Below are 27,358 nucleotides of genomic sequence, written 5' to 3'. Positions count from 1 at the left end.
GCGGTATAATTATTTCAATGGAAATGCAATATTTTGTGGAACAACTTTATGTCGATAGAATTCTGGAGGGTTTGATTGCGAAGTGGGTCATTATTTTTGGGATGATTCCTGGGAAAATTCCTACGAAATGATCAACTCATCTTCGAGGAATTTTCTTTTGATGCTCTCCTTAGAATCAATGACTCTTCAAGATCAGATTCAACAAATTTGCGACTAAAGTTTTTTCTCATCTTATTGATTCATTTCTTAGCGTAATTCCGTTTCGACTAAATTATTATTTCGTCGCGATATAAGTGTTGAGTGTACAAAAAAGGTAAAGAAAGTAGGTACAAGACAAGATAATAAGTATATTCGATAATGTCATATATTTTATATCATTCGAAATTGAATTTTGATATACGTTACTGACAAAATGGGTAGTATTGAAGATTCAATACGTAAATATTTAACGCAGTAACGTATTATTTGAAGAACAGAAGATAATCATTTATTTTTCATAAGAAAGTTAATGAATCAGATAATTCGAATCAAACCATTTCACTCTAAGAACTGGAAATATAATGAGATGATGCACCTGTCAGCACCTACAACAGGTAAATTCTTATCAATTTCACTGTTGAATGTTTTTTCTTGAACTTTAACTTCTTACAGCATGACAGAAGTTGGTGGCAAAAGTCTAAACAACATAAGTTATAAGTAGCAGCAGTTGACTTGGATTTCTGTGATTATCAGTATCGAGAATGGTTTTCTTATACTCGGTGAGTATTGGTGTGATACCACTTCTTCGAGATTATGATTTATGCGGACTCCTTGCGAATGATTATCCTCCTAATCTTTACCCTTCTTTTTTTTCAGTGGAGTAACAAATCATCTAGAGAACAGAAGATGATCATTTATTTTTCATAAGAAAGTTAATGAATCAGATAATTCGAATCAAACCATTTCACTCTAAGAACTGGAAATATAATGAGATGATGCACCTGTCAGCACCTACAACAGGTAAATTCTTATCAATTTCACTGTTGAATGTTTTTTCTTGAACTTTAACTTCTTACAGCATGACAGAAGTTGGTGGCAAAAGTCTAAACAACATAAGTTATAAGTAGCAGCAGTTGACTTGGATTTCTGTGATTATCAGTATCGAGAATGGTTTTCTTATACTCGGTGAGTATTGGTGTGATACCACTTCTTCGAGATTATGATTTATGCGGACTCCTTGCGAATGATTATCCACCTAATCTTTACCCTTCTTTTTTTTTCAGTGGAGTAACAAATCATCCAGAGAACAGAAAATAATCATTTATTTTTCATAAGAAAGTTAATGAATCAGATAATTCGAATCAAACCATTTCACTCTAAGAACTGGCAATATAATGAGATGATGCACCTGTCAGCACCTACAACAGGTAAATTTTTATCAATTTCACTGTTGAATATTTTTTCTTGAACTTTAACTTCTTACAGCATGACAGGAGTTGGTGGCAAAAGTCTAAACAACATTCGTTATAAGGAGTAGCAGTAGACTTGAATTCCCGTATTGATCAGAATCGAGACTCGGTGAGTATTGGTGTGATACCACTTCTTCGAGATTATGATTCATGCGGAATCCTTGCGAATGATTATCCTCCCAATCTTAACCCTTCTCTTTTTTTTCAGATTCTTGATTGAAGTGTAGTGAGTGTAGTGTTTTCTGGGACTTCGCTGTCAGCATTTATGGAATGACGGAAAGGTCTTAGAGCACAGTCTTGTCCTTTGTGGACAGGGCTGCTAAGGGATCTCCTGGAAGTCATTCCCATCTTTAGCCATCGATGGACCAGGAGCGTAAAAGCAAAATGTAAAGGTCAAAGTGAGTCGTTTCGATTTATCAGCTGGCACTGATGATAATCGTGATGAATACCGTGGGAAATGCAAAAATTTGTGAAGTAACTTATGTCGATAGAATTTTGGAGGGTTAGTTTGCGACGTGGGTCATTATTTTCGGGGTGATTCCTGGGGAAATTTTTTCGAAATTCCTTCAAGTACAAATTTTCTTCATTCACGACACTAGGTAGCTTCTCATCTTTTCGATATACTTCTGATAGTCCTTCAGTAGCGGTCCAATTATTTAAATCGAAGTACAATATTTTGTGGAGTAACTTTATGTCGATAGAATTCTGGAGGATTTGTTTGCGAAGTGGTTCATTATTTTCGGGAAAATTCCTGGGGAAATTCCTTCGAAATGACCATGTCATCTTTGAAGAATTTTCTTGTAGTGCTTTCCTCAGAATGAATGAACCTTCAAGAACACATTTTCTATATTCACGACACTAAGTATCTTCTCATCTTATCGATATACATACTTCTGATAGTCCTTTAGTAGCGGTATAATTATTTCAATGGAAATGCAATATTTTGTGGAACAACTTTATGTCGATAGAATTCTGGAGGGTTTGATTGCGAAGTGGGTCATTATTTTTGGGATGATTCCTGGGAAAATTCCTACGAAATGATCAACTCATCTTCGAGGAATTTTCTTTTGATGCTCTCCTTAGAATCAATGACTCTTCAAGATCAGATTCAACAAATTTGCGACTAAAGTTTTTTCTCATCTTATTGATTCATTTCTTAGCGTAATTCCGTTTCGACTAAATTATTATTTCGTCGCGATATAAGTGTTGAGTGTACAAAAAAGGTAAAGAAAGTAGGTACAAGACAAGATAATAAGTATATTCGATAATGTCATATATTTTATATCATTCGAAATTGAATTTTGATATACGTTACTGACAAAATGGGTAGTATTGAAGATTCAATACGTAAATATTTAACGCAGTAACGTATTATCTGAAGAACAGAAGATAATCATTTATTTTTCAGTAGAAAGTTAATGGATCAGATAGTTTGTCTCGAAAGATTTTGTCCTCAGAACTGAATATATAATTAGATACTGCACCTGTCAGCACCTACGTCAGGTAATAATTTTTTATCCATTTCACTGTCGAATTTTTTTTCCTGAACTTTAACTTCTTACAGCATGACAGAGGTTGGTGACAAAAGTCTAGACAACATACGTTATAAGGAGAAGGATCCACCTGGATTTCCGTATTTATCAGTATCGAGAATGGTTTTCTTATACTCGGTGAGTATTGGTGTGATACCACTTCTTCGAGATTATGATTTATGCAGACTCCTTGCGAATGATTATCCTCCTAATCTTTACCCTTCTTTTTTTTCAGTGGAGTAACAAATCATCTAGAGAACAGAAGATAATCATTTATTTCAATAAAGTTAATGAATCAGATAATTCGAATCAAACCATTTCACTCTAAGAACTGGAAATATAATGAGATGATGCACCTGTCAGCACCTACAACAGGTAAATTCTTATCAATTTCACTGTTGAATGTTTTTTCTTGAACTTTAACTTCTTACAGCATGACAGAAGTTGGTGGCAAAAGTCTAAACAACATAAGTTATAAGTAGCAGCAGTTGACTTGGATTTCTGTGATTATCAGTATCGAGAATGGTTTTCTTATACTCGGTGAGTATTGGTGTGATACCACCTCTTCGAGATTATGATTTATGCGGACTCCTTGCGAATGATTATCCACCTAATCTTTACCCTTCTTTTTTTTTCAGTGGAGTAACAAACCATCCAGAGAACAGAAAATAATCATTTATTTTTCATAAGAAAGTTAATGAATCAGATAATTCGAATCAAACCATTTCACTCTAAGAACTGGAAATATAATGAGATGATGCACCTGTCAGCACCTACAACAGGTAAATTCTTATCAATTTCACTGTTGAATGTTTTTTCTTGAACTTTAACTTCTTACAGCATGACAGAAGTTGGTGGCAAAAGTCTAAACAACATAAGTTATAAGTAGCAGCAGTTGACTTGGATTTCTGTGATTATCAGTATCGAGAATGGTTTTCTTATACTCGGTGAGTATCGGTGTGATACCACTTCTTCGAGATTATGATTTATGCGGACTCCTTGCGAATGATTATCCTCCTAATCTTTACCCTTCTTTTTTTTTCAGTGGAGTAACAAACCATCCAGAGAACAGAAAATAATTATTTATTTTTCATAAGAAAGTTAATGAATCAGATAATTCGAATCAAACCATTTCACTCTAAGAACTGGAAATATAATGAGATGATGCACCTGTCAGCACCTACAACAGGTAAATTCTTATCAATTTCACTGTTGAATGTTTTTCCTTGAACTTTAACTTCTTACAGCATGACAGAAGTTGGTGGCAAAAGTCTAAACAACATAAGTTATAAGTAGCAGCAGTTGACTTGGATTTCTGTGATTATCAGTATCGAGAATGGTTTTCTTATACTCGGTGAGTATCGGTGTGATACCACTTCTTCGAGATTATGATTTATGCGGACTCCTTGCGAATGATTATCCTCCTAATCTTTACCCTTCTTTTTTTTCAGTGGAGTAACAAATCATCTAGAGAACAGAAGATGATCATTTATTTTTCATAAGAAAGTTAATGAATCAGATAATTCGAATCAAACCATTTCACTCTAAGAACTGGAAATATAATGAGATGATGCACCTGTCAGCACCTACAACAGGTAAATTCTTATCAATTTCACTGTTGAATGTTTTTTCTTGAACTTTAACTTCTTACAGCATGACAGAAGTTGGTGGCAAAAGTCTAGACAACATACGTTATAAGGAGAAGGATCCACCTGGATTTCCGTATTTATCAGTATCGAGAATGGTTTTCTTATACTCGGTGAGTATTGGTGTGATACCACTTCTTCGAGATTATGATTTATGCGGACTCCTTGCGAATGATTATCCACCTAATCTTTACCCTTCTTTTTTTTTTCAGTGGAGTAACAAACCATCCAGAGAACAGAAAATAATCATTTATTTTTCATAAGAAAGTTAATGAATCAGATAATTCGAATCAAACCATTTCACTCTAAGAACTGGAAATATAATGAGATGATGCACCTGTCAGCACCTACAACAGGTAAATTCTTATCAATTTCACTGTTGAATGTTTTTTCTTGAACTTTAACTTCTTACAGCATGACAGAGGTTGGTGACAAAAGTCTAGACAACATACGTTATAAGGAGAAGGATCCACCTGGATTTCCGTATTTATCAGTATCGAGAATGGTTTTCTTATACTCGGTGAGTATTGGTGTGATACCACTTCTTCGAGATTATGATTTATGCGGACTCCTTGCGAATGATTATCCACCTAATCTTTACCCTTCTTTTTTTTTTCAGTGGAGTAACAAACCATCCAGAGAACAGAAAATAATCATTTATTTTTCATAAGAAAGTTAATGAATCAGATAATTCGAATCAAACCATTTCACTCTAAGAACTGGAAATATAATGAGATGATGCACCTGTCAGCACCTACAACAGGTAAATTCTTATCAATTTCACTGTTGAATGTTTTTTCTTGAACTTTAACTTCTTACAGCATGACAGAAGTTGGTGGCAAAAGTCTAAACAACATAAGTTATAAGTAGCAGCAGTTGACTTGGATTTCTGTGATTATCAGTATCGAGAATGGTTTTCTTATACTCGGTGAGTATCGGTGTGATACCACTTCTTCGAGATTATGATTTATGCGGACTCCTTGCGAATGATTATCCTCCTAATCTTTACCCTTCTTTTTTTTCAGTGGAGTAACAAATCATCTAGAGAACAGAAGATGATCATTTATTTTTCATAAGAAAGTTAATGAATCAGATAATTCGAATCAAACCATTTCACTCTAAGAACTGGAAATATAATGAGATGATGCACCTGTCAGCACCTACAACAGGTAAATTCTTATCAATTTCACTGTTGAATGTTTTTTCTTGAACTTTAACTTCTTACAGCATGACAGAAGTTGGTGGCAAAAGTCTAAACAACATAAGTTATAAGTAGCAGCAGTTGACTTGGATTTCTGTGATTATCAGTATCGAGAATGGTTTTCTTATACTCGGTGAGTATCGGTGTGATACCACTTCTTCGAGATTATGATTTATGCGGACTCCTTGCGAATGATTATCCTCCTAATCTTTACCCTTCTTTTTTTTCAGTGGAGTAACAAATCATCTAGAGAACAGAAGATGATCATTTATTTTTCATAAGAAAGTTAATGAATCAGATAATTCGAATCAAACCATTTCACTCTAAGAACTGGAAATATAATGAGATGATGCACCTGTCAGCACCTACAACAGGTAAATTCTTATCAATTTCACTGTTGAATGTTTTTTCTTGAACTTTAACTTCTTACAGCATGACAGAAGTTGGTGGCAAAAGTCTAGACAACATACGTTATAAGGAGAAGGATCCACCTGGATTTCCGTATTTATCAGTATCGAGAATGGTTTTCTTATACTCGGTGAGTATTGGTGTGATACCACTTCTTCGAGATTATGATTTATGCGGACTCCTTGCGAATGATTATCCACCTAATCTTTACCCTTCTTTTTTTTTTCAGTGGAGTAACAAACCATCCAGAGAACAGAAAATAATCATTTATTTTTCATAAGAAAGTTAATGAATCAGATAATTCGAATCAAACCATTTCACTCTAAGAACTGGAAATATAATGAGATGATGCACCTGTCAGCACCTACAACAGGTAAATTCTTATCAATTTCACTGTTGAATGTTTTTTCTTGAACTTTAACTTCTTACAGCATGACAGAAGTTGGTGGCAAAAGTCTAAACAACATAAGTTATAAGTAGCAGCAGTTGACTTGGATTTCTGTGATTATCAGTATCGAGAATGGTTTTCTTATACTCGGTGAGTATCGGTGTGATACCACTTCTTCGAGATTATGATTTATGCGGACTCCTTGCGAATGATTATCCTCCTAATCTTTACCCTTCTTTTTTTTCAGTGGAGTAACAAATCATCTAGAGAACAGAAGATGATCATTTATTTTTCATAAGAAAGTTAATGAATCAGATAATTCGAATCAAACCATTTCACTCTAAGAACTGGAAATATAATGAGATGATGCACCTGTCAGCACCTACAACAGGTAAATTCTTATCAATTTCACTGTTGAATGTTTTTCCTTGAACTTTAACTTCTTACAGCATGACAGAAGTTGGTGGCAAAAGTCTAAACAACATAAGTTATAAGTAGCAGCAGTTGACTTGGATTTCTGTGATTATCAGTATCGAGAATGGTTTTCTTATACTCGGTGAGTATCGGTGTGATACCACTTCTTCGAGATTATGATTTATGCGGACTCCTTGCGAATGATTATCCTCCTAATCTTTACCCTTCTTTTTTTTCAGTGGAGTAACAAATCATCTAGAGAACAGAAGATGATCATTTATTTTTCATAAGAAAGTTAATGAATCAGATAATTCGAATCAAACCATTTCACTCTAAGAACTGGAAATATAATGAGATGATGCACCTGTCAGCACCTACAACAGGTAAATTCTTATCAATTTCACTGTTGAATGTTTTTCCTTGAACTTTAACTTCTTACAGCATGACAGAAGTTGGTGGCAAAAGTCTAGACAACATAAGTTATAAGTAGCAGCAGTTGACTTGGATTTCTGTGATTATCAGTATCGAGAATGGTTTTCTTATACTCGGTGAGTATTGGTGTGATACCACTTCTTCGAGATTATGATTTATGCGGACTCCTTGCGAATGATTATCCACCTAATCTTTACCCTTCTTTTTTTTTTCAGTGGAGTAACAAACCATCCAGAGAACAGAAAATAATCATTTATTTTTCATAAGAAAGTTAATGAATCAGATAATTCGAATCAAACCATTTCACTCTAAGAACTGGAAATATAATGAGATGATGCACCTGTCAGCACCTACAACAGGTAAATTCTTATCAATTTCACTGTTGAATGTTTTTTCTTGAACTTTAACTTCTTACAGCATGACAGAAGTTGGTGGCAAAAGTCTAAACAACATAAGTTATAAGTAGCAGCAGTTGACTTGGATTTCTGTGATTATCAGTATCGAGAATGGTTTTCTTATACTCGGTGAGTATTGGTGTGATACCACTTCTTCGAGATTATGATTTATGCGGACTCCTTGCGAATGATTATCCTCCTAATCTTTACCCTTCTTTTTTTTCAGTGGAGTAACAAATCATCTAGAGAACAGAAGATGATCATTTATTTTTCATAAGAAAGTTAATGAATCAGATAATTCGAATCAAACCATTTCACTCTAAGAACTGGAAATATAATGAGATGATGCACCTGTCAGCACCTACAACAGGTAAATTCTTATCAATTTCACTGTTGAATGTTTTTTCTTGAACTTTAACTTCTTACAGCATGACAGAAGTTGGTGGCAAAAGTCTAAACAACATAAGTTATAAGTAGCAGCAGTTGACTTGGATTTCTGTGATTATCAGTATCGAGAATGGTTTTCTTATACTCGGTGAGTATTGGTGTGATACCACTTCTTCGAGATTATGATTTATGCGGACTCCTTGCGAATGATTATCCACCTAATCTTTACCCTTCTTTTTTTTTCAGTGGAGTAACAAATCATCCAGAGAACAGAAAATAATCATTTATTTTTCATAAGAAAGTTAATGAATCAGATAATTCGAATCAAACCATTTCACTCTAAGAACTGGCAATATAATGAGATGATGCACCTGTCAGCACCTACAACAGGTAAATTTTTATCAATTTCACTGTTGAATATTTTTTCTTGAACTTTAACTTCTTACAGCATGACAGGAGTTGGTGGCAAAAGTCTAAACAACATTCGTTATAAGGAGTAGCAGTAGACTTGAATTCCCGTATTGATCAGAATCGAGACTCGGTGAGTATTGGTGTGATACCACTTCTTCGAGATTATGATTCATGCGGAATCCTTGCGAATGATTATCCTCCCAATCTTAACCCTTCTCTTTTTTTTCAGATTCTTGATTGAAGTGTAGTGAGTGTAGTGTTTTCTGGGACTTCGCTGTCAGCATTTATGGAATGACGGAAAGGTCTTAGAGCACAGTCTTGTCCTTTGTGGACAGGGCTGCTAAGGGATCTCCTGGAAGTCATTCCCAACTTTAGCCATCGATGGACCAGGAGCGTAAAAGCAAAATGTAAAGGTCAAAGTGAGTCGTTTCGATTTATCAGCTGGCACTGATGATAATCGTGATGAATACCGTGGGAAATGCAAAAATTTGTGAAGTAACTTATGTCGATAGAATTTTAGAGGGTTAGTTTGCGACGTGGGTCATTATTTTCGGGGTGATTCCTGGGGAAATTTTTTCGAAATTCCTTCAAGTACAAATTTTCTTCATTCACGACACTAGGTAGCTTCTCATCTTTTCGATATACTTCTGATAGTCCTTCAGTAGCGGTCCAATTATTTAAATCGAAGTACAATATTTTGTGGAGTAACTTTATGTCGATAGAATTCTGGAGGATTTGTTTGCGAAGTGGTTCATTATTTTCGGGAAAATTCCTGGGGAAATTCCTTCGAAATGACCATGTCATCTTTGAAGAATTTTCTTGTAGTGCTTTCCTCAGAATGAATGAACCTTCAAGAACACATTTTCTATATTCACGACCTAAGTATCTTCTCATCTTATCGATATACATACTTCTGATAGTCCTTTAGTAGCGGTATAATTATTTCAATGGAAATGCAATATTTTGTGGAACAACTTTATGTCGATAGAATTCTGGAGGGTTTGATTGCGAAGTGGGTCATTATTTTTGGGATGATTCCTGGGAAAATTCCTACGAAATGATCAACTCATCTTCGAGGAATTTTCTTTTGATGCTCTCCTTAGAATCAATGACTCTTCAAGATCAGATTCAACAAATTTGCGACTAAAGTTTTTTCTCATCTTATTGATTCATTTCTTAGCGTAATTCCGTTTCGACTAAATTATTATTTCGTCGCGATATAAGTGTTGAGTGTACAAAAAAGGTAAAGAAAGTAGGTACAAGACAAGATAATAAGTATATTCGATAATGTCATATATTTTATATCATTCGAAATTGAATTTTGATATACGTTACTGACAAAATGGGTAGTATTGAAGATTCAATACGTAAATATTTAACGCAGTAACGTATTATCTGAAGAACAGAAGATAATCATTTATTTTTCAGTAGAAAGTTAATGGATCAGATAGTTTGTCTCGAAAGATTTTGTCCTCAGAACTGAATATATAATTAGATACTGCACCTGTCAGCACCTACGTCAGGTAATAATTTTTTATCCATTTCACTGTCGAATTTTTTTTCCTGAACTTTAACTTCTTACAGCATGACAGAGGTTGGTGACAAAAGTCTAGACAACATACGTTATAAGGAGAAGGATCCACCTGGATTTCCGTATTTATCAGTATCGAGAATGGTTTTCTTATACTCGGTGAGTATTGGTGTGATACCACTTCTTCGAGATTATGATTTATGCAGACTCCTTGCGAATGATTATCCACCTAATCTTTACCCTTCTTTTTTTTTTCAGTGGAGTAACAAACCATCCAGAGAACAGAAAATAATTATTTATTTTTCATAAGAAAGTTAATGAATCAGATAATTCGAATCAAACCATTTCACTCTAAGAACTGGAAATATAATGAGATGATGCACCTGTCAGCACCTACAACAGGTAAATTCTTATCAATTTCACTGTTGAATGTTTTTTCTTGAACTTTAACTTCTTACAGCATGACAGAAGTTGGTGGCAAAAGTCTAAACAACATAAGTTATAAGTAGCAGCAGTTGACTTGGATTTCTGTGATTATCAGTATCGAGAATGGTTTTCTTATACTCGGTGAGTATTGGTGTGATACCACTTCTTCGAGATTATGATTTATGCGGACTCCTTGCGAATGATTATCCTCCTAATCTTTACCCTTCTTTTTTTTCAGTGGAGTAACAAATCATCAAGAGAACAGAAGATAATCATTTATTTTTCATAAGAAAGTTAATGAATCAGATAATTCGAATCAAACCATTTCACTCTAAGAACTGGAAATATAATGAGATGATGCACCTGTCAGCACCTACAACAGGTAAATTCTTATCAATTTCACTGTTGAATATTTTTTCTTGAACTTTAACTTCTTACAGCATGACAGAAGTTGGTGGCAAAAGTCTAAACAACATAAGTTATAAGTAGCAGCAGTTGACTTGGATTTCTGTGATTATCAGTATCGAGAATGGTTTTCTTATACTCGGTGAGTATTGGTGTGATACCACTTCTTCGAGATTATGATTTATGCGGACTCCTTGCGAATGATTATCCTCCTAATCTTTACCCTTCTTTTTTTTCAGTGGAGTAACAAATCATCTAGAGAACAGAAGATAATCATTTATTTTTCATAAGAAAGTTAATGAATCAGATAATTCGAATCAAACCATTTCACTCTAAGAACTGGAAATATAATGAGATGATGCACCTGTCAGCACCTACAACAGGTAAATTCTTATCAATTTCACTGTTGAATATTTTTTCTTGAACTTTAACTTCTTACAGCATGACAGGAGTTGGTGGCAAAAGTCTAAACAACATTCGTTATAAGGAGTAGCAGTAGACTTGAATTCCCGTATTGATCAGAATCGAGACTCGGTGAGTATTGGTGTGATACCACTTCTTCGAGATTATGATTCATGCGGAATCCTTGCGAATGATTATCCTCCCAATCTTAACCTTTCTCTTTTTTTTCAGATTCTTGATTGAAGTGTAGTAAGTGTAGTGTTTTCTGGTACTTCGCTGTCAGCATTTATGGAATGACGGAAAGGTCTTAGAGCACAGTCTTGTCCTTTGTGGACAGGGCTGCTAAGGGATCTCCTGGAAGTCATTCCCAACTTTAGCCATCGATGGACCAGGAGCGTAAAAGCAAAATGTAAAGGTCAAAGTGAGTCGTTTCGATTTATCAGCTGGCACTGATGATAATCGTGATGAATACCGTGGGAAATGCAAAAATTTGTGAAGTAACTTATGTCGATAGAATTTTGGAGGGTTAGTTTGCGACGTGGGTCATTATTTTCGGGGTGATTTCTGGGGAAATTTTTTCGAAATTCCTTCAAGTACAAATTTTCTTCATTCACGACACTAGGTAGCTTCTCATCTTTTCGATATACTTCTGATAGTCCTTCAGTAGCGGTCCAATTATTTAAATCGAAGTACAATATTTTGTGGAGTAACTTTATGTCGATAGAATTCTGGAGGATTTGTTTGCGAAGTGGTTCATTATTTTCGGGAAAATTCCTGGGGAAATTCCTTCGAAATGACCATGTCATCTTTGAAGAATTTTCTTGTAGTGCTTTCCTCAGAATGAATGAACCTTCAAGAACACATTTTCTATATTCACGACACTAAGTATCTTCTCATCTTATCGATATACATACTTCTGATAGTCCTTTAGTAGCGGTATAATTATTTCAATGGAAATGCAATATTTTGTGGAACAACTTTATGTCGATAGAATTCTGGAGGGTTTGATTGCGAAGTGGGTCATTATTTTTGGGATGATTCCTGGGAAAATTCCTACGAAATGATCAACTCATCTTCGAGGAATTTTCTTTTGATGCTCTCCTTAGAATCAATGACTCTTCAAGATCAGATTCAACAAATTTGCGACTAAAGTTTTTTCTCATCTTATTGATTCATTTCTTAGCGTAATTCCGTTTCGACTAAATTATTATTTCGTCGCGATATAAGTGTTGAGTGTACAAAAAAGGTAAAGAAAGTAGGTACAAGACAAGATAATAAGTATATTCGATAATGTCATATATTTTATATCATTCGAAATTGAATTTTGATATACGTTACTGACAAAATGGGTAGTATTGAAGATTCAATACGTAAATATTTAACGCAGTAACGTATTATCTGAAGACCAGAAGATAATCATTTATTTTTCAGTAGAAAGTTAATGGATCAGATAGTTTGTCTCGAAAGATTTTGTCCTCAGAACTGAATATATAATTAGATACTGCACCTGTCAGCACCTACGTCAGGTAATAATTTTTTATCCATTTCACTGTCGAATTTTTTTTCCTGAACTTTAACTTCTTACAGCATGACAGAGGTTGGTGACAAAAGTCTAGACAACATACGTTATAAGGAGAAGGATCCACCTGGATTTCCGTATTTATCAGTATCGAGAATGGTTTTCTTATACTCGGTGAGTATTGGTGTGATACCACTTCTTCGAGATTATGATTTATGCAGACTCCTTGCGAATGATTATCCACCTAATCTTTACCCTTCTTTTTTTTTTCAGTGGAGTAACAAACCATCCAGAGAACAGAAAATAATTATTTATTTTTCATAAGAAAGTTAATGAATCAGATAATTCGAATCAAACCATTTCACTCTAAGAACTGGAAATATAATGAGATGATGCACCTGTCAGCACCTACAACAGGTAAATTCTTATCAATTTCACTGTTGAATGTTTTTTCTTGAACTTTAACTTCTTACAGCATGACAGAAGTTGGTGGCAAAAGTCTAAACAACATAAGTTATAATTAGCAGCAGTTGACTTGGATTTCTGTGATTATCAGTATCGAGAATGGTTTTCTTATACTCGGTGAGTATTGGTGTGATACCACTTCTTCGAGATTATGATTTATGCGGACTCCTTGCGAATGATTATCCTCCTAATCTTTACCCTTCTTTTTTTTCAGTGGAGTAACAAATCATCCAGAGAACAGAAAATAATTATTTATTTTTCATAAGAAAGTTAATGAATCAGATAATTCGAATCAAACCATTTCACTCTAAGAACTGGAAATATAATGAGATGATGCACCTGTCAGCACCTACAACAGGTAAATTCTTATCAATTTCACTGTTGAATGTTTTTTCTTGAACTTTAACTTCTTACAGCATGACAGAAGTTGGTGGCAAAAGTCTAAACAACATAAGTTATAAGTAGCAGCAGTTGACTTGGATTTCTGTGATTATCAGTATCGAGAATGGTTTTCTTATACTCGGTGAGTATTGGTGTGATACCACTTCTTCGAGATTATGATTTATGCGGACTCCTTGCGAATGATTATCCACCTAATCTTTACCCTTCTTTTTTTTTCAGTGGAGTAACAAATCATCCAGAGAACAGAAAATAATCATTTATTTTTCATAAGAAAGTTAATGAATCAGATAATTCGAATCAAACCATTTCACTCTAAGAACTGGCAATATAATGAGATGATGCACCTGTCAGCACCTACAACAGGTAAATTTTTATCAATTTCACTGTTGAATATTTTTTCTTGAACTTTAACTTCTTACAGCATGACAGGAGTTGGTGGCAAAAGTCTAAACAACATTCGTTATAAGGAGTAGCAGTAGACTTGAATTCCCGTATTGATCAGAATCGAGACTCGGTGAGTATTGGTGTGATACCACTTCTTCGAGATTATGATTCATGCGGAATCCTTGCGAATGATTATCCTCCCAATCTTAACCCTTCTCTTTTTTTTCAGATTCTTGATTGAAGTGTAGTGAGTGTAGTGTTTTCTGGGACTTCGCTGTCAGCATTTATGGAATGACGGAAAGGTCTTAGAGCACAGTCTTGTCCTTTGTGGACAGGGCTGCTAAGGGATCTCCTGGAAGTCATTCCCAACTTTAGCCATCGATGGACCAGGAGCGTAAAAGCAAAATGTAAAGGTCAAAGTGAGTCGTTTCGATTTATCAGCTGGCACTGATGATAATCGTGATGAATACCGTGGAAAATGCAAAAATTTGTGAAGTAACTTATGTCGATAGAATTTTAGAGGGTTAGTTTGCGACGTGGGTCATTATTTTCGGGGTGATTCCTGGGGAAATTTTTTCGAAATTCCTTCAAGTACAAATTTTCTTCATTCACGACACTAGGTAGCTTCTCATCTTTTCAATATACTTCTGATAGTCCTTCAGTAGCGGTCCAATTATTTAAATCGAAGTACAATATTTTGTGGAGTAACTTTATGTCGATAGAATTCTGGAGGATTTGTTTGCGAAGTGGTTCATTATTTTCGGGAAAATTCCTGGGGAAATTCCTTCGAAATGACCATGTCATCTTTGAAGAATTTTCTTGTAGTGCTTTCCTCAGAATGAATGAACCTTCAAGAACACATTTTCTATATTCACGACACTAAGTATCTTCTCATCTTATCGATATACATACTTCTGATAGTCTTTTAGTAGCGGTATAATTATTTCAATGGAAATGCAATATTTTGTGGAACAACTTTATGTCGATAGAATTCTGGAGGGTTTGATTGCGAAGTGGGTCATTATTTTTGGGATGATTCCTGGGAAAATTCCTACGAAATGATCAACTCATCTTCGAGGAATTTTCTTTTGATGCTCTCCTTAGAATCAATGACTCTTCAAGATCAGATTCAACAAATTTGCGACTAAAGTTTTTTCTCATCTTATTGATTCATTTCTTAGCGTAATTCCGTTTCGACTAAATTATTATTTCGTCGCGATATAAGTGTTGAGTGTACAAAAAAGGTAAAGAAAGTAGGTACAAGACAAGATAATAAGTATATTCGATAATGTCATATATTTTATATCATTCGAAATTGAATTTTGATATACGTTACTGACAAAATGGGTAGTATTGAAGATTCAATACGTAAATATTTAACGCAGTAACGTATTATCTGAAGAACAGAAGATAATCATTTATTTTTCAGTAGAAAGTTAATGGATCAGATAGTTTGTCTCGAAAGATTTTGTCCTCAGAACTGAATATATAATTAGATACTGCACCTGTCAGCACCTACGTCAGGTAATAATTTTTTATCCATTTCACTGTCGAATTTTTTTTCCTGAACTTTAACTTCTTACAGCATGACAGAGGTTGGTGACAAAAGTCTAGACAACATACGTTATAAGGAGAAGGATCCACCTGGATTTCCGTATTTATCAGTATCGAGAATGGTTTTCTTATACTCGGTGAGTATTGGTGTGATACCACTTCTTCGAGATTATGATTTATGCAGACTCCTTGCGAATGATTATCCTCCTAATCTTTACCCTTCTTTTTTTTCAGTGGAGTAACAAATCATCTAGAGAACAGAAGATAATCATTTATTTCAATAAAGTTAATGAATCAGATAATTCGAATCAAACCATTTCACTCTAAGAACTGGAAATATAATGAGATGATGCACCTGTCAGCACCTACAACAGGTAAATTCTTATCAATTTCACTGTTGAATGTTTTTTCTTGAACTTTAACTTCTTACAGCATGACAGAAGTTGGTGGCAAAAGTCTAAACAACATAAGTTATAAGTAGCAGCAGTTGACTTGGATTTCTGTGATTATCAGTATCGAGAATGGTTTTCTTATACTCGGTGAGTATTGGTGTGATACCACTTCTTCGAGATTATGATTTATGCGGACTCCTTGCGAATGATTATCCACCTAATCTTTACCCTTCTTTTTTTTTCAGTGGAGTAACAAATCATCCAGAGAACAGAAAATAATCATTTATTTTTCATAAGAAAGTTAATGAATCAGATAATTCGAATCAAACCATTTCACTCTAAGAACTGGAAATATAATGAGATGATGCACCTGTCAGCACCTACAACAGGTAAATTCTTATCAATTTCACTGTTGAATGTTTTTTCTTGAACTTTAACTTCTTACAGCATGACAGAAGTTGGTGGCAAAAGTCTAAACAACATAAGTTATAAGTAGCAGCAGTTGACTTGGATTTCTGTGATTATCAGTATCGAGAATGGTTTTCTTATACTCGGTGAGTATTGGTGTGATACCACTTCTTCGAGATTATGATTTATGCGGACTCCTTGCGAATGATTATCCACCTAATCTTTACCCTTCTTTTTTTTTCAGTGGAGTAACAAACCATCCAGAGAACAGAAAATAATCATTTATTTTTCATAAGAAAGTTAATGAATCAGATAATTCGAATCAAACCATTTCACTCTAAGAACTGGAAATATAATGAGATGATGCACCTGTCAGCACCTACAACAGGTAAATTCTTATCAATTTCACTGTTGAATGTTTTTCCTTGAACTTTAACTTCTTACAGCATGACAGAAGTTGGTGGCAAAAGTCTAAACAACATAAGTTATAAGTAGCAGCAGTTGACTTGGATTTCTGTGATTATCAGTATCGAGAATGGTTTTCTTATACTCGGTGAGTATTGGTGTGATACCACTTCTTCGAGATTATGATTTATGCGGACTCCTTGCGAATGATTATCCACCTAATTTTTACCCTTCTTTTTTTTTCAGTGGAGTAACAAATCATCCAGAGAACAGAAAATAATCATTTATTTTTCATAAGAAAGTTAATGAATCAGATAATTCGAATCAAACCATTTCACTCTAAGAACTGGCAATATAATGAGATGATGCACCTGTCAGCACCTACAACAGGTAAATTTTTATCAATTTCACTGTTGAATATTTTTTCTTGAACTTTAACTTCTTACAGCATGACAGGAGTTGGTGGCAAAAGTCTAAACAACATTCGTTATAAGGAGTAGCAGTAGACTTGAATTCCCGTATTGATCAGAATCGAGACTCGGTGAGTATTGGTGTGATACCACTTCTTCGAGATTATGATTCATGCGGAATCCTTGCGAATGATTATCCTCCCAATCTTAACCCTTCTCTTTTTTTTCAGATTCTTGATTGAAGTGTAGTGAGTGTAGTGTTTTCTGGGACTTCGCTGTCAGCATTTATGGAATGACGGAAAGGTCTTAGAGCACAGTCTTGTCCTTTGTGGACAGGGCTGCTAAGGGATCTCCTGGAAGTCATTCCCAACTTTAGCCATCGATGGACCAGGAGCGTAAAAGCAAAATGTAAAGGTCAAAGTGAGTCGTTTCGATTTATCAGCTGGCACTGATGATAATCGTGATGAATACCGTGGGAAATGCAAAGATTTGTGAAGTAACTTATGTCGATAGAATTTTGGAGGGTTAGTTTGCGACGTGGGTCATTATTTTCGGGGTGATTTCTGGGGAAATTTTTTCGAAATTCCTTCAAGTACAAATTTTCTTCATTCACGACACTAGGTAGCTTCTCATCTTTTCGATATACTTCTGATAGTCCTTCAGTAGCGGTCCAATTATTTAAATCGAAGTACAATATTTTGTGGAGTAACTTTATGTCGATAGAATTCTGGAGGATTTGTTTGCGAAGTGGTTCATTATTTTCGGGAAAATTCCTTCGAAATGACCATGTCATCTTTGAAGAATTTTCTTGTAGTGCTTTCCTCAGAATGAATGAACCTTCAAGAACACATTTTCTATATTCACGACACTAAGTATCTTCTCATCTTATCGATATACATACTGCTGATAGTCCTTTAGTAGCGGTATAATTATTTCAATGGAAATGCAATATTTTGTGGAACAACTTCATGTCGATAGAATTCTGGAGGGTTTGATTGCGAAGTGGGTCATTATTTTTGGGATGATTCCTGGGAAAATTCCTACGAAATGATCAACTCATCTTCGAGGAATTTTCTTTTGATGCTCTCCTTAGAATCAATGACTCTTCAAGATCAGATTCAACAAATTTGCGACTAAAGTTTTTTCTCATCTTATTGATTCATTTCTTAGCGTAATTCCGTTTCGACTAAATTATTATTTCGTCGCGATATAAGTGTTGAGTGTACAAAAAAGGTAAAGAAAGTAGGTACAAGACAAGATAATAAGTATATTCGATAATGTCATATATTTTATATCATTCGAAATTGAATTTTGATATACGTTACTGACAAAATGGGTAGTATTGAAGATTCAATACGTAAATATTTAACGCAGTAACGTATTATCTGAAGAACAGAAGATAATCATTTATTTTTCAGTAGAAAGTTAATGGATCAGATAGTTTGTCTCGAAAGATTTTGTCCTCAGAACTGAATATATAATTAGATACTGCACCTGTCAGCACCTACGTCAGGTAATAATTTTTTATCCATTTCACTGTCGAATTTTTTTTCCTGAACTTTAACTTCTTACAGCATGACAGAGGTTGGTGACAAAAGTCTAGACAACATACGTTATAAGGAGAAGGATCCACCTGGATTTCCGTATTTATCAGTATCGAGAATGGTTTTCTTATACTCGGTGAGTATTGGTGTGATACCACTTCTTCGAGATTATGATTTATGCGGACTCCTTGCGAATGATTATCCACCTAATCTTTACCCTTCTTTTTTTTTCAGTGGAGTAACAAACCATCCAGAGAACAGAAAATAATTATTTATTTTTCATAAGAAAGTTAATGAATCAGATAATTCGAATCAAACCATTTCACTCTAAGAACTGGAAATATAATGAGATGATGCACCTGTCAGCACCTACAACAGGTAAATTCTTATCAATTTCACTGTTGAATGTTTTTTCTTGAACTTTAACTTCTTACAGCATGACAGAAGTTGGTGGCAAAAGTCTAAACAACATAAGTTATAAGTAGCAGCAGTTGACTTGGATTTCTGTGATTATCAGTATCGAGAATGGTTTTCTTATACTCGGTGAGTATTGGTGTGATACCACTTCTTCGAGATTATGATTTATGCGGACTCCTTGCGAATGATTATCCACCTAATTTTTACCCTTCTTTTTTTTTCAGTGGAGTAACAAATCATCCAGAGAACAGAAAATAATCATTTATTTTTCATAAGAAAGTTAATGAATCAGATAATTCGAATCAAACCATTTCACTCTAAGAACTGGCAATATAATGAGATGATGCACCTGTCAGCACCTACAACAGGTAAATTTTTATCAATTTCACTGTTGAATATTTTTTCTTGAACTTTAACTTCTTACAGCATGACAGGAGTTGGTGGCAAAAGTCTAAACAACATTCGTTATAAGGAGTAGCAGTAGACTTGAATTCCCGTATTGATCAGAATCGAGACTCGGTGAGTATTGGTGTGATACCACTTCTTCGAGATTATGATTCATGCGGAATCCTTGCGAATGATTATCCTCCCAATCTTAACCCTTCTCTTTTTTTTCAGATTCTTGATTGAAGTGTAGTGAGTGTAGTGTTTTCTGGGACTTCGCTGTCAGCATTTATGGAATGACGGAAAGGTCTTAGAGCACAGTCTTGTCCTTTGTGGACAGGGCTGCTAAGGGATCTCCTGGAAGTCATTCCCAACTTTAGCCATCGATGGACCAGGAGCGTAAAAGCAAAATGTAAAGGTCAAAGTGAGTCGTTTCGATTTATCAGCTGGCACTGATGATAATCGTGATGAATACCGTGGGAAATGCAAAGATTTGTGAAGTAACTTATGTCGATAGAATTTTGGAGGGTTAGTTTGCGACGTGGGTCATTATTTTCGGGGTGATTTCTGGGGAAATTTTTTCGAAATTCCTTCAAGTACAAATTTTCTTCATTCACGACACTAGGTAGCTTCTCATCTTTTCGATATACTTCTGATAGTCCTTCAGTAGCGGTCCAATTATTTAAATCGAAGTACAATATTTTGTGGAGTAACTTTATGTCGATAGAATTCTGGAGGATTTGTTTGCGAAGTGGTTCATTATTTTCGGGAAAATTCCTGGGGAAATTCCTTCGAAATGACCATGTCATCTTTGAAGAATTTTCTTGTAGTGCTTTCCTCAGAATGAATGAACCTTCAAGAACACATTTTCTATATTCACGACCTAAGTATCTTCTCATCTTATCGATATACATACTTCTGATAGTCCTTTAGTAGCGGTATAATTATTTCAATGGAAATGCAATATTTTGTGGAACAACTTTATGTCGATAGAATTCTGGAGGGTTTGATTGCGAAGTGGGTCATTATTTTTGGGATGATTCCTGGGAAAATTCCTACGAAATGATCAACTCATCTTCGAGGAATTTTCTTTTGATGCTCTCCTTAGAATCAATGACTCTTCAAGATCAGATTCAACAAATTTGCGACTAAAGTTTTTTCTCATCTTATTGATTCATTTCTTAGCGTAATTCCGTTTCGACTAAATTATTATTTCGTCGCGATATAAGTGTTGAGTGTACAAAAAAGGTAAAGAAAGTAGGTACAAGACAAGATAATAAGTATATTCGATAATGTCATATATTTTATATCATTCGAAATTGAATTTTGATATACGTTACTGACAAAATGGGTAGTATTGAAGATTCAATACGTAAATATTTAACGCAGTAACGTATTATCTGAAGAACAGAAGATAATCATTTATTTTTCAGTAGAAAGTTAATGGATCAGATAGTTTGTCTCGAAAGATTTTGTCCTCAGAACTGAATATATAATTAGATACTGCACCTGTCAGCACCTACGTCAGGTAATAATTTTTTATCCATTTCACTGTCGAATTTTTTTTCCTGAACTTTAACTTCTTACAGCATGACAGAGGTTGGTGACAAAAGTCTAGACAACATACGTTATAAGGAGAAGGATCCACCTGGATTTCCGTATTTATCAGTATCGAGAATGGTTTTCTTATACTCGGTGAGTATTGGTGTGATACCACTTCTTCGAGATTATGATTTATGCAGACTCCTTGCGAATGATTATCCACCTAATCTTTACCCTTCTTTTTTTTTTCAGTGGAGTAACAAACCATCCAGAGAACAGAAAATAATTATTTATTTTTCATAAGAAAGTTAATGAATCAGATAATTCGAATCAAACCATTTCACTCTAAGAACTGGAAATATAATGAGATGATGCACCTGTCAGCACCTACAACAGGTAAATTCTTATCAATTTCACTGTTGAATGTTTTTTCTTGAACTTTAACTTCTTACAGCATGACAGAAGTTGGTGGCAAAAGTCTAAACAACATAAGTTATAAGTAGCAGCAGTTGACTTGGATTTCTGTGATTATCAGTATCGAGAATGGTTTTCTTATACTCGGTGAGTATTGGTGTGATACCACTTCTTCGAGATTATGATTTATGCGGACTCCTTGCGAATGATTATCCTCCTAATCTTTACCCTTCTTTTTTTTCAGTGGAGTAACAAATCATCTAGAGAACAGAAGATAATCATTTATTTTTCATAAGAAAGTTAATGAATCAGATAATTCGAATCAAACCATTTCACTCTAAGAACTGGAAATATAATGAGATGATGCACCTGTCAGCACCTACAACAGGTAAATTCTTATCAATTTCACTGTTGAATATTTTTTCTTGAACTTTAACTTCTTACAGCATGACAGGAGTTGGTGGCAAAAGTCTAAACAACATTCGTTATAAGGAGTAGCAGTAGACTTGAATTCCCGTATTGATCAGAATCGAGACACGGTGAGTATTGGTGTGATACCACTTCTTCGAGATTATGATTCATGCGGAATCCTTGCGAATGATTATCCTCCCAATCTTAACCTTTCTCTTTTTTTTCAGATTCTTGATTGAAGTGTAGTAAGTGTAGTGTTTTCTGGTACTTCGCTGTCAGCATTTATGGAATGACGGAAAGGTCTTAGAGCACAGTCTTGTCCTTTGTGGACAGGGCTGCTAAGGGATCTCCTGGAAGTCATTCCCAACTTTAGCCATCGATGGACCAGGAGCGTAAAAGCAAAATGTAAAGGTCAAAGTGAGTCGTTTCGATTTATCAGCTGGCACTGATGATAATCGTGATGAATACCGTGGGAAATGCAAAAATTTGTGAAGTAACTTATGTCGATAGAATTTTGGAGGGTTAGTTTGCGACGTGGGTCATTATTTTCGGGGTGATTTCTGGGGAAATTTTTTCGAAATTCCTTCAAGTACAAATTTTCTTCATTCACGACACTAGGTAGCTTCTCATCTTTTCGATATACTTCTGATAGTCCTTCAGTAGCGGTCCAATTATTTAAATCGAAGTACAATATTTTGTGGAGTAACTTTATGTCGATAGAATTCTGGAGGATTTGTTTGCGAAGTGGTTCATTATTTTCGGGAAAATTCCTGGGGAAATTCCTTCGAAATGACCATGTCATCTTTGAAGAATTTTCTTGTAGTGCTTTCCTCAGAATGAAAGAACCTTCAAGAACACATTTTCTATATTCACGACACTAAGTATCTTCTCATCTTATCGATATACATACTTCTGATAGTCCTTTAGTAGCGGTATAATTATTTCAATGGAAATGCAATATTTTGTGGAACAACTTTATGTCGATAGAATTCTGGAGGGTTTGATTGCGAAGTGGGTCATTATTTTTGGGATGATTCCTGGGAAAATTCCTACGAAATGATCAACTCATCTTCGAGGAATTTTCTTTTGATGCTCTCCTTAGAATCAATGACTCTTCAAGATCAGATTCAACAAATTTGCGACTAAAGTTTTTTCTCATCTTATTGATTCATTTCTTAGCGTAATTGCGTTTCGACTAAATTATTATTTCGTCGCGATATAAGTGTTGAGTGTACAAAAAAGGTAAAGAAAGTAGGTACTAGACAAGATAATAAGTATATTCGATAATGTCATATATTTTATATCATTTGAAATTGAATTTTGATATACGTTACTGACAAAATGGGTAGTATTGAAGATTCAATACGTAAATATTTAACGCAGTAACGTATTATCTGAAGAACAGAAGATAATCATTTATTTTTCAGTAGAAAGTTAATGGATCAGATAGTTTGTCTCGAAAGATTTTGTCCTCAGAACTGAATATATAATTAGATACTGCACCTGTCAGCACCTACGTCAGGTAATAATTTTTTATCCATTTCACTGTCGAATTTTTTTTCCTGAACTTTAACTTCTTACAGCATGACAGAGGTTGGTGACAAAAGTCTAGACAACATACGTTATAAGGAGAAGGATCCACCTGGATTTCCGTATTTATCAGTATCGAAAATGGTTTTCTTATACTCGGTGAGTATTGGTGTGATACCACTTCTTCGAGATTATGATTTATGCAGACTCCTTGCGAATGATTATCCTCCTAATCTTTACCCTTCTTTTTTTTCAGTGGAGTAACAAACCATCCAGAGAACAGAAAATAATTATTTATTTTTCATAAGAAAGTTAATGAATCAGATAATTCGAATCAAACCATTTCACTCTTAGAACTGGCAATATAATGAGATTATGCACCTGTCAGCACCTACAACAGGTAAATTTTTATCAATTTCAGTGTTGAATATTTTTTCTTGAACTTTAACTTCTTACAGCATGACAGGAGTTGGTGGCAAAAGACTAAACAACATTCGTTATAAGGAGTAGCAGTAGACTTGAATTCCCGTATTGATCAGAATCGAGACTCGGTGAGTATTGGTGTGATACCACTTCTTCGAGATTATGATTCATGCGGAATCCTTGCGAATGATTATCCTCCCAATCTTAACCCTTCTCTTTTTTTTCAGATTCTTGATTGAAGTGTAGTGAGTGTAGTGTTTTCTGGGACTTCGCTGTCAGCATTTATGGAATGACGGAAAGGTCTTAGAGCACAGTCTTGTCCTTTGTGGACAGGGCTGCTAAGGGATCTCCTGGAAGTCATTCCCAACTTTAGCCATCGATGGACCAGGAGCGTAAAAGCAAAATGTAAAGGTCAATGTGAGTCGTTTCGATTTATCAGCTGGCACTGATGATAATCGTGATGAATACCGTGGGAAATGCAAAAATTTGTGAAGTAACTTATGTCGATAGAATTTTAGAGGGTTAGTTTGCGACGTGGGTCATTATTTTCGGGGTGATTCCTGGGGAAATTTTTTCGAAATTCCTTCAAGTACAAATTTTCTTCATTCACGACACTAGGTAGCTTCTCATCTTTTCGATATACTTCTGATAGTCCTTCAGTAGCGGTCCAATTATTTAAATCGAAGTACAATATTTTGTGGAGTAACTTTATGTCGATAGAATTCTGGAGGATTTGTTTGCGAAGTGGTTCATTATTTTCGGGAAAATTCCTGGGGAAATTCCTTCGAAATGACCATGTCATCTTTGAAGAATTTTCTTGTAGTGCTTTCCTCAGAATGAATGAACCTTCAAGAACACATTTTCTATATTCACGACACTAAGTATCTTCTCATCTTATCGATATACATACTTCTGATAGTCCTTTAGTAGCGGTATAATTATTTCAATGGAAATGCAATATTTTGTGGAACAACTTTATGTCGATAGAATTCTGGAGGGTTTGATTGCGAAGTGGGTCATTATTTTTGGGATGATTCCTGGGAAAATTCCTACGAAATGATCAACTCATCTTCGAGGAATTTTCTTTTGATGCTCTCCTTAGAATCAATGACTCTTCAAGATCAGATTCAACAAATTTGCGACTAAAGTTTTTTCTCATCTTATTGATTCATTTCATAGCGTAATTGCGTTTCGACTAAATTATTATTTCGTCGCGATATAAGTGTTGAGTGTACAAAAAAGGTAAAGAAAGTAGGTACAAGACAAGATAATAAGTATATTCGATAATGTCATATATTTTATATCATTCGAAATTGAATTTTGATATACGTTACTGACAAAATGGGTAGTATTGAAGATTCAATACGTAAATATTTAACGCAGTAACGTATTATCTGAAGAACAGAAGATAATCATTTATTTTTCAGTAGAAAGTTAATGGATCAGATAGTTTGACTCGAACGATTTTGTCCTCAGAACTGAGTATATAATGAGATACTGCACCTGTCAGCACCTACGTCAGGTAATAATTTTTTATCAATTGCACTGTTGAATATTTTTTCTTGAACCTTAACTTCTTACAGCATGACAGACGTTGGTGACAAAAGTCTAGACAACATACGTTATAAGGAGAAGGATCCACCTGGATTTCTGTATTTATAAGTATCGAGAATGGTTTTCTTATACTCGGTGAGTATTGGTGTGATACCACTTCTTCGAGATTATGATTTATGCGGACTCCTTGCGAATGATTATCCTCCTAATATTTACCCTTCTTTTTTTTTTCAGTGGAGTAACAAATCATCTAGAGAACAGATCGAAGATAATCATTTATTTTACATAAGAAAGTTAATGAATCAGATAATTCGAATCAAACCATTTCACTCTAAGAACAGGCAATATAATGAGATGATGCACCTGTCAGCACCTAAAACAGGTAAATTTTTATCAATTTCACTGTTGAATATTTTTTCTTGAACTTTAACTTCTTACAGCATGACAGAAGTTGGTGGCAAAAGACTAAACAACATACGTTATAAAAAGTAGCAGTAGACTTGTATTCCCGTATTGAGTAGTATCGAGACTCGGTGAGTATTGGTGTGATACCACTTCTTCGAGATTATGATTTATGCGGAATCCTTGCGAATGATTATCCTCCCAATCTTTATATTTCTTTTTTTTTTCAGATTCTTGATTAAAGTGTGGTGAGTGTAGTGCTTAACTTCCTGGGACTTCGCTGTCAGCATTTATGGAATGACGGAAAGGTCTTAGAGCACAGTCTTGTCCTTTGTGGACAGGGCTGCTAAGGGATCTCCTGGAAGTCATTCCCAACTTTAGCCATCGATGGACCAAGAGCGTAAAAGCAAGATGTAAACGTCAATGTGAGTCGTTTCGATTTATCAGCTGGCACTGATGATAATCGTGATGAATACCGTGGGAAATGCAAAAGTTCGTGAAGTAACTTATGTCGATAGAATACTAGAGGAATTGTTTGCGAAGTGGGTCTTTATTCTTGGTAAAATTCCTGTGGAAATTCCTTCGAAATGACCATGTCATCTTTGAAGAATTTTCTTGTAGTGCTTTCCTCAGAATGAATGAACCTTCAAGAACACATTTTCTATATTCACGACACTGAGTATCTTCTCATCTTATCGATATCCTTCTGATGGTCCTTCAGTAGCGGTCCGATCATTTCTATGGAAATGCAATATTTTGTGGAGCAACTTCATGTCGATAGTATTCTGGAGGGTTAGTTTGCGACGTGGGTCATTATTCTTGGTATAATTCCTGGAGATATTTCTTCGAAATTCCTTCAAGTACAAATTTTCTATATTCACGACACTAAGTATCTTCTCATCTTTTCGAAATACTTCTTATAGTCCTTCAGTAGCGGTCCAATTATTTCAATGGAAGTAAAAGATTTTGTGGAGCAATTCCTGGGGAAATTCCTTCGAAAATGACCATGTCATCTTTGAAGAATTTTCTTGTAGTGCTTTCCTCAGAATTAATGAACCTTCAAGAACATATTTTCTATATTCACGACAGTAAGAATTTTCTCATCTCATCGATATCCTCTGATAGATAGTCCTTCAGTAGCGGTCCAATTATTTTAATGGAAATGCAATATTTTGTAGAGCAACTTTTATGTCGATAGAATTCTGGATTGTTTGTTTGCGAAGTGGGTCATTATTTTCAGGATAATTCCTGGGGAAATTTCCTCGAAATGATAAACTCATCTCAGAGGAATTTTCTCTTGATGCTCTCCTTAGAATCAATGACCCTTCAAGATCAGATTCACCTAATTTGCGACAAAAGTTTTTGCTCATCT

At 34.8% G+C, this 27,358-nt stretch overlaps 11 long non-coding RNA genes across 16 annotated transcripts in view; all 11 read left to right on the top strand.

The window, feature by feature from the left end:
- Nucleotides 1–531: 531 nt before the first annotated feature.
- Nucleotides 532–9,531, top strand: LOC123321809. Of its 6 annotated transcripts, none has more exons than XR_006538928.1 (5): nt 532–593; nt 1,465–1,557; nt 1,657–2,951; nt 8,700–8,792; nt 8,892–9,531. It is a non-coding gene; the product is annotated as an uncharacterized LOC123321809 (long non-coding RNA). The 6 variants fall into 6 exon arrangements; XR_006538931.1 differs by lacking the exons at nt 8,700–8,792; nt 8,892–9,531 and adding exons at nt 3,013–3,118; nt 4,026–4,087; XR_006538929.1 differs by lacking the exons at nt 8,700–8,792; nt 8,892–9,531 and adding exons at nt 3,013–3,118; nt 3,619–3,682.
- A 26-nt stretch (nt 9,532–9,557) lies between these two features.
- On the top strand, nt 9,558–10,513 carry LOC123321814. The gene is made up of 3 exons (XR_006538938.1): nt 9,558–10,185; nt 10,247–10,352; nt 10,452–10,513. It is a non-coding gene; the product is annotated as an uncharacterized LOC123321814 (long non-coding RNA).
- A 20-nt stretch (nt 10,514–10,533) lies between these two features.
- Nucleotides 10,534–11,975, top strand: LOC123321820. The gene is made up of 3 exons (XR_006538943.1): nt 10,534–10,595; nt 11,466–11,558; nt 11,658–11,975. It is a non-coding gene; the product is annotated as an uncharacterized LOC123321820 (long non-coding RNA).
- Nucleotides 11,976–12,833: 858 nt separating this feature from the next.
- Nucleotides 12,834–13,280, top strand: LOC123321817. The gene is made up of 3 exons (XR_006538940.1): nt 12,834–12,952; nt 13,014–13,119; nt 13,219–13,280. It is a non-coding gene; the product is annotated as an uncharacterized LOC123321817 (long non-coding RNA).
- A 20-nt stretch (nt 13,281–13,300) lies between these two features.
- On the top strand, nt 13,301–14,665 carry LOC123321812. The gene is made up of 3 exons (XR_006538936.1): nt 13,301–13,362; nt 14,234–14,326; nt 14,426–14,665. It is a non-coding gene; the product is annotated as an uncharacterized LOC123321812 (long non-coding RNA).
- Nucleotides 14,666–15,140: 475 nt separating this feature from the next.
- On the top strand, nt 15,141–16,014 carry LOC123321818. The gene is made up of 3 exons (XR_006538941.1): nt 15,141–15,720; nt 15,782–15,887; nt 15,985–16,014. It is a non-coding gene; the product is annotated as an uncharacterized LOC123321818 (long non-coding RNA).
- A 48-nt stretch (nt 16,015–16,062) lies between these two features.
- LOC123321811 lies at nt 16,063–17,842 on the top strand. Its single transcript, XR_006538935.1, has 3 exons — nt 16,063–16,124; nt 17,404–17,496; nt 17,596–17,842. It is a non-coding gene; the product is annotated as an uncharacterized LOC123321811 (long non-coding RNA).
- Nucleotides 17,843–18,344: 502 nt separating this feature from the next.
- LOC123321815 lies at nt 18,345–19,205 on the top strand. Its single transcript, XR_006538939.1, has 3 exons — nt 18,345–18,878; nt 18,940–19,045; nt 19,144–19,205. It is a non-coding gene; the product is annotated as an uncharacterized LOC123321815 (long non-coding RNA).
- A 20-nt stretch (nt 19,206–19,225) lies between these two features.
- LOC123321810 lies at nt 19,226–20,191 on the top strand. The gene is made up of 3 exons (XR_006538934.1): nt 19,226–19,287; nt 19,753–19,845; nt 19,945–20,191. It is a non-coding gene; the product is annotated as an uncharacterized LOC123321810 (long non-coding RNA).
- A 419-nt stretch (nt 20,192–20,610) lies between these two features.
- On the top strand, nt 20,611–21,566 carry LOC123321813. The gene is made up of 3 exons (XR_006538937.1): nt 20,611–21,238; nt 21,300–21,405; nt 21,505–21,566. It is a non-coding gene; the product is annotated as an uncharacterized LOC123321813 (long non-coding RNA).
- Nucleotides 21,567–26,020: 4,454 nt separating this feature from the next.
- Nucleotides 26,021–27,358, top strand: part of LOC123321819 — a 93,791-nt gene continuing 92,453 nt past the window's right edge. The window contains exons 1-2 of the long non-coding RNA XR_006538942.1: nt 26,021–26,117; nt 26,217–26,411. This is a non-coding gene — a long non-coding RNA (uncharacterized LOC123321819). The remainder of the gene's footprint in view (nt 26,118–26,216; nt 26,412–27,358) is intronic.

Source organism: Coccinella septempunctata, chromosome X, assembly GCF_907165205.1.
Source record: "Coccinella septempunctata chromosome X, icCocSept1.1, whole genome shotgun sequence".
In the NCBI taxonomy this organism is placed as follows: domain Eukaryota; kingdom Metazoa; phylum Arthropoda; class Insecta; order Coleoptera; family Coccinellidae; genus Coccinella; species Coccinella septempunctata.
The sequence above is the reverse complement of the archived record's forward strand: the minus strand, read 5'-3'. Positions and strand labels throughout refer to the sequence as shown.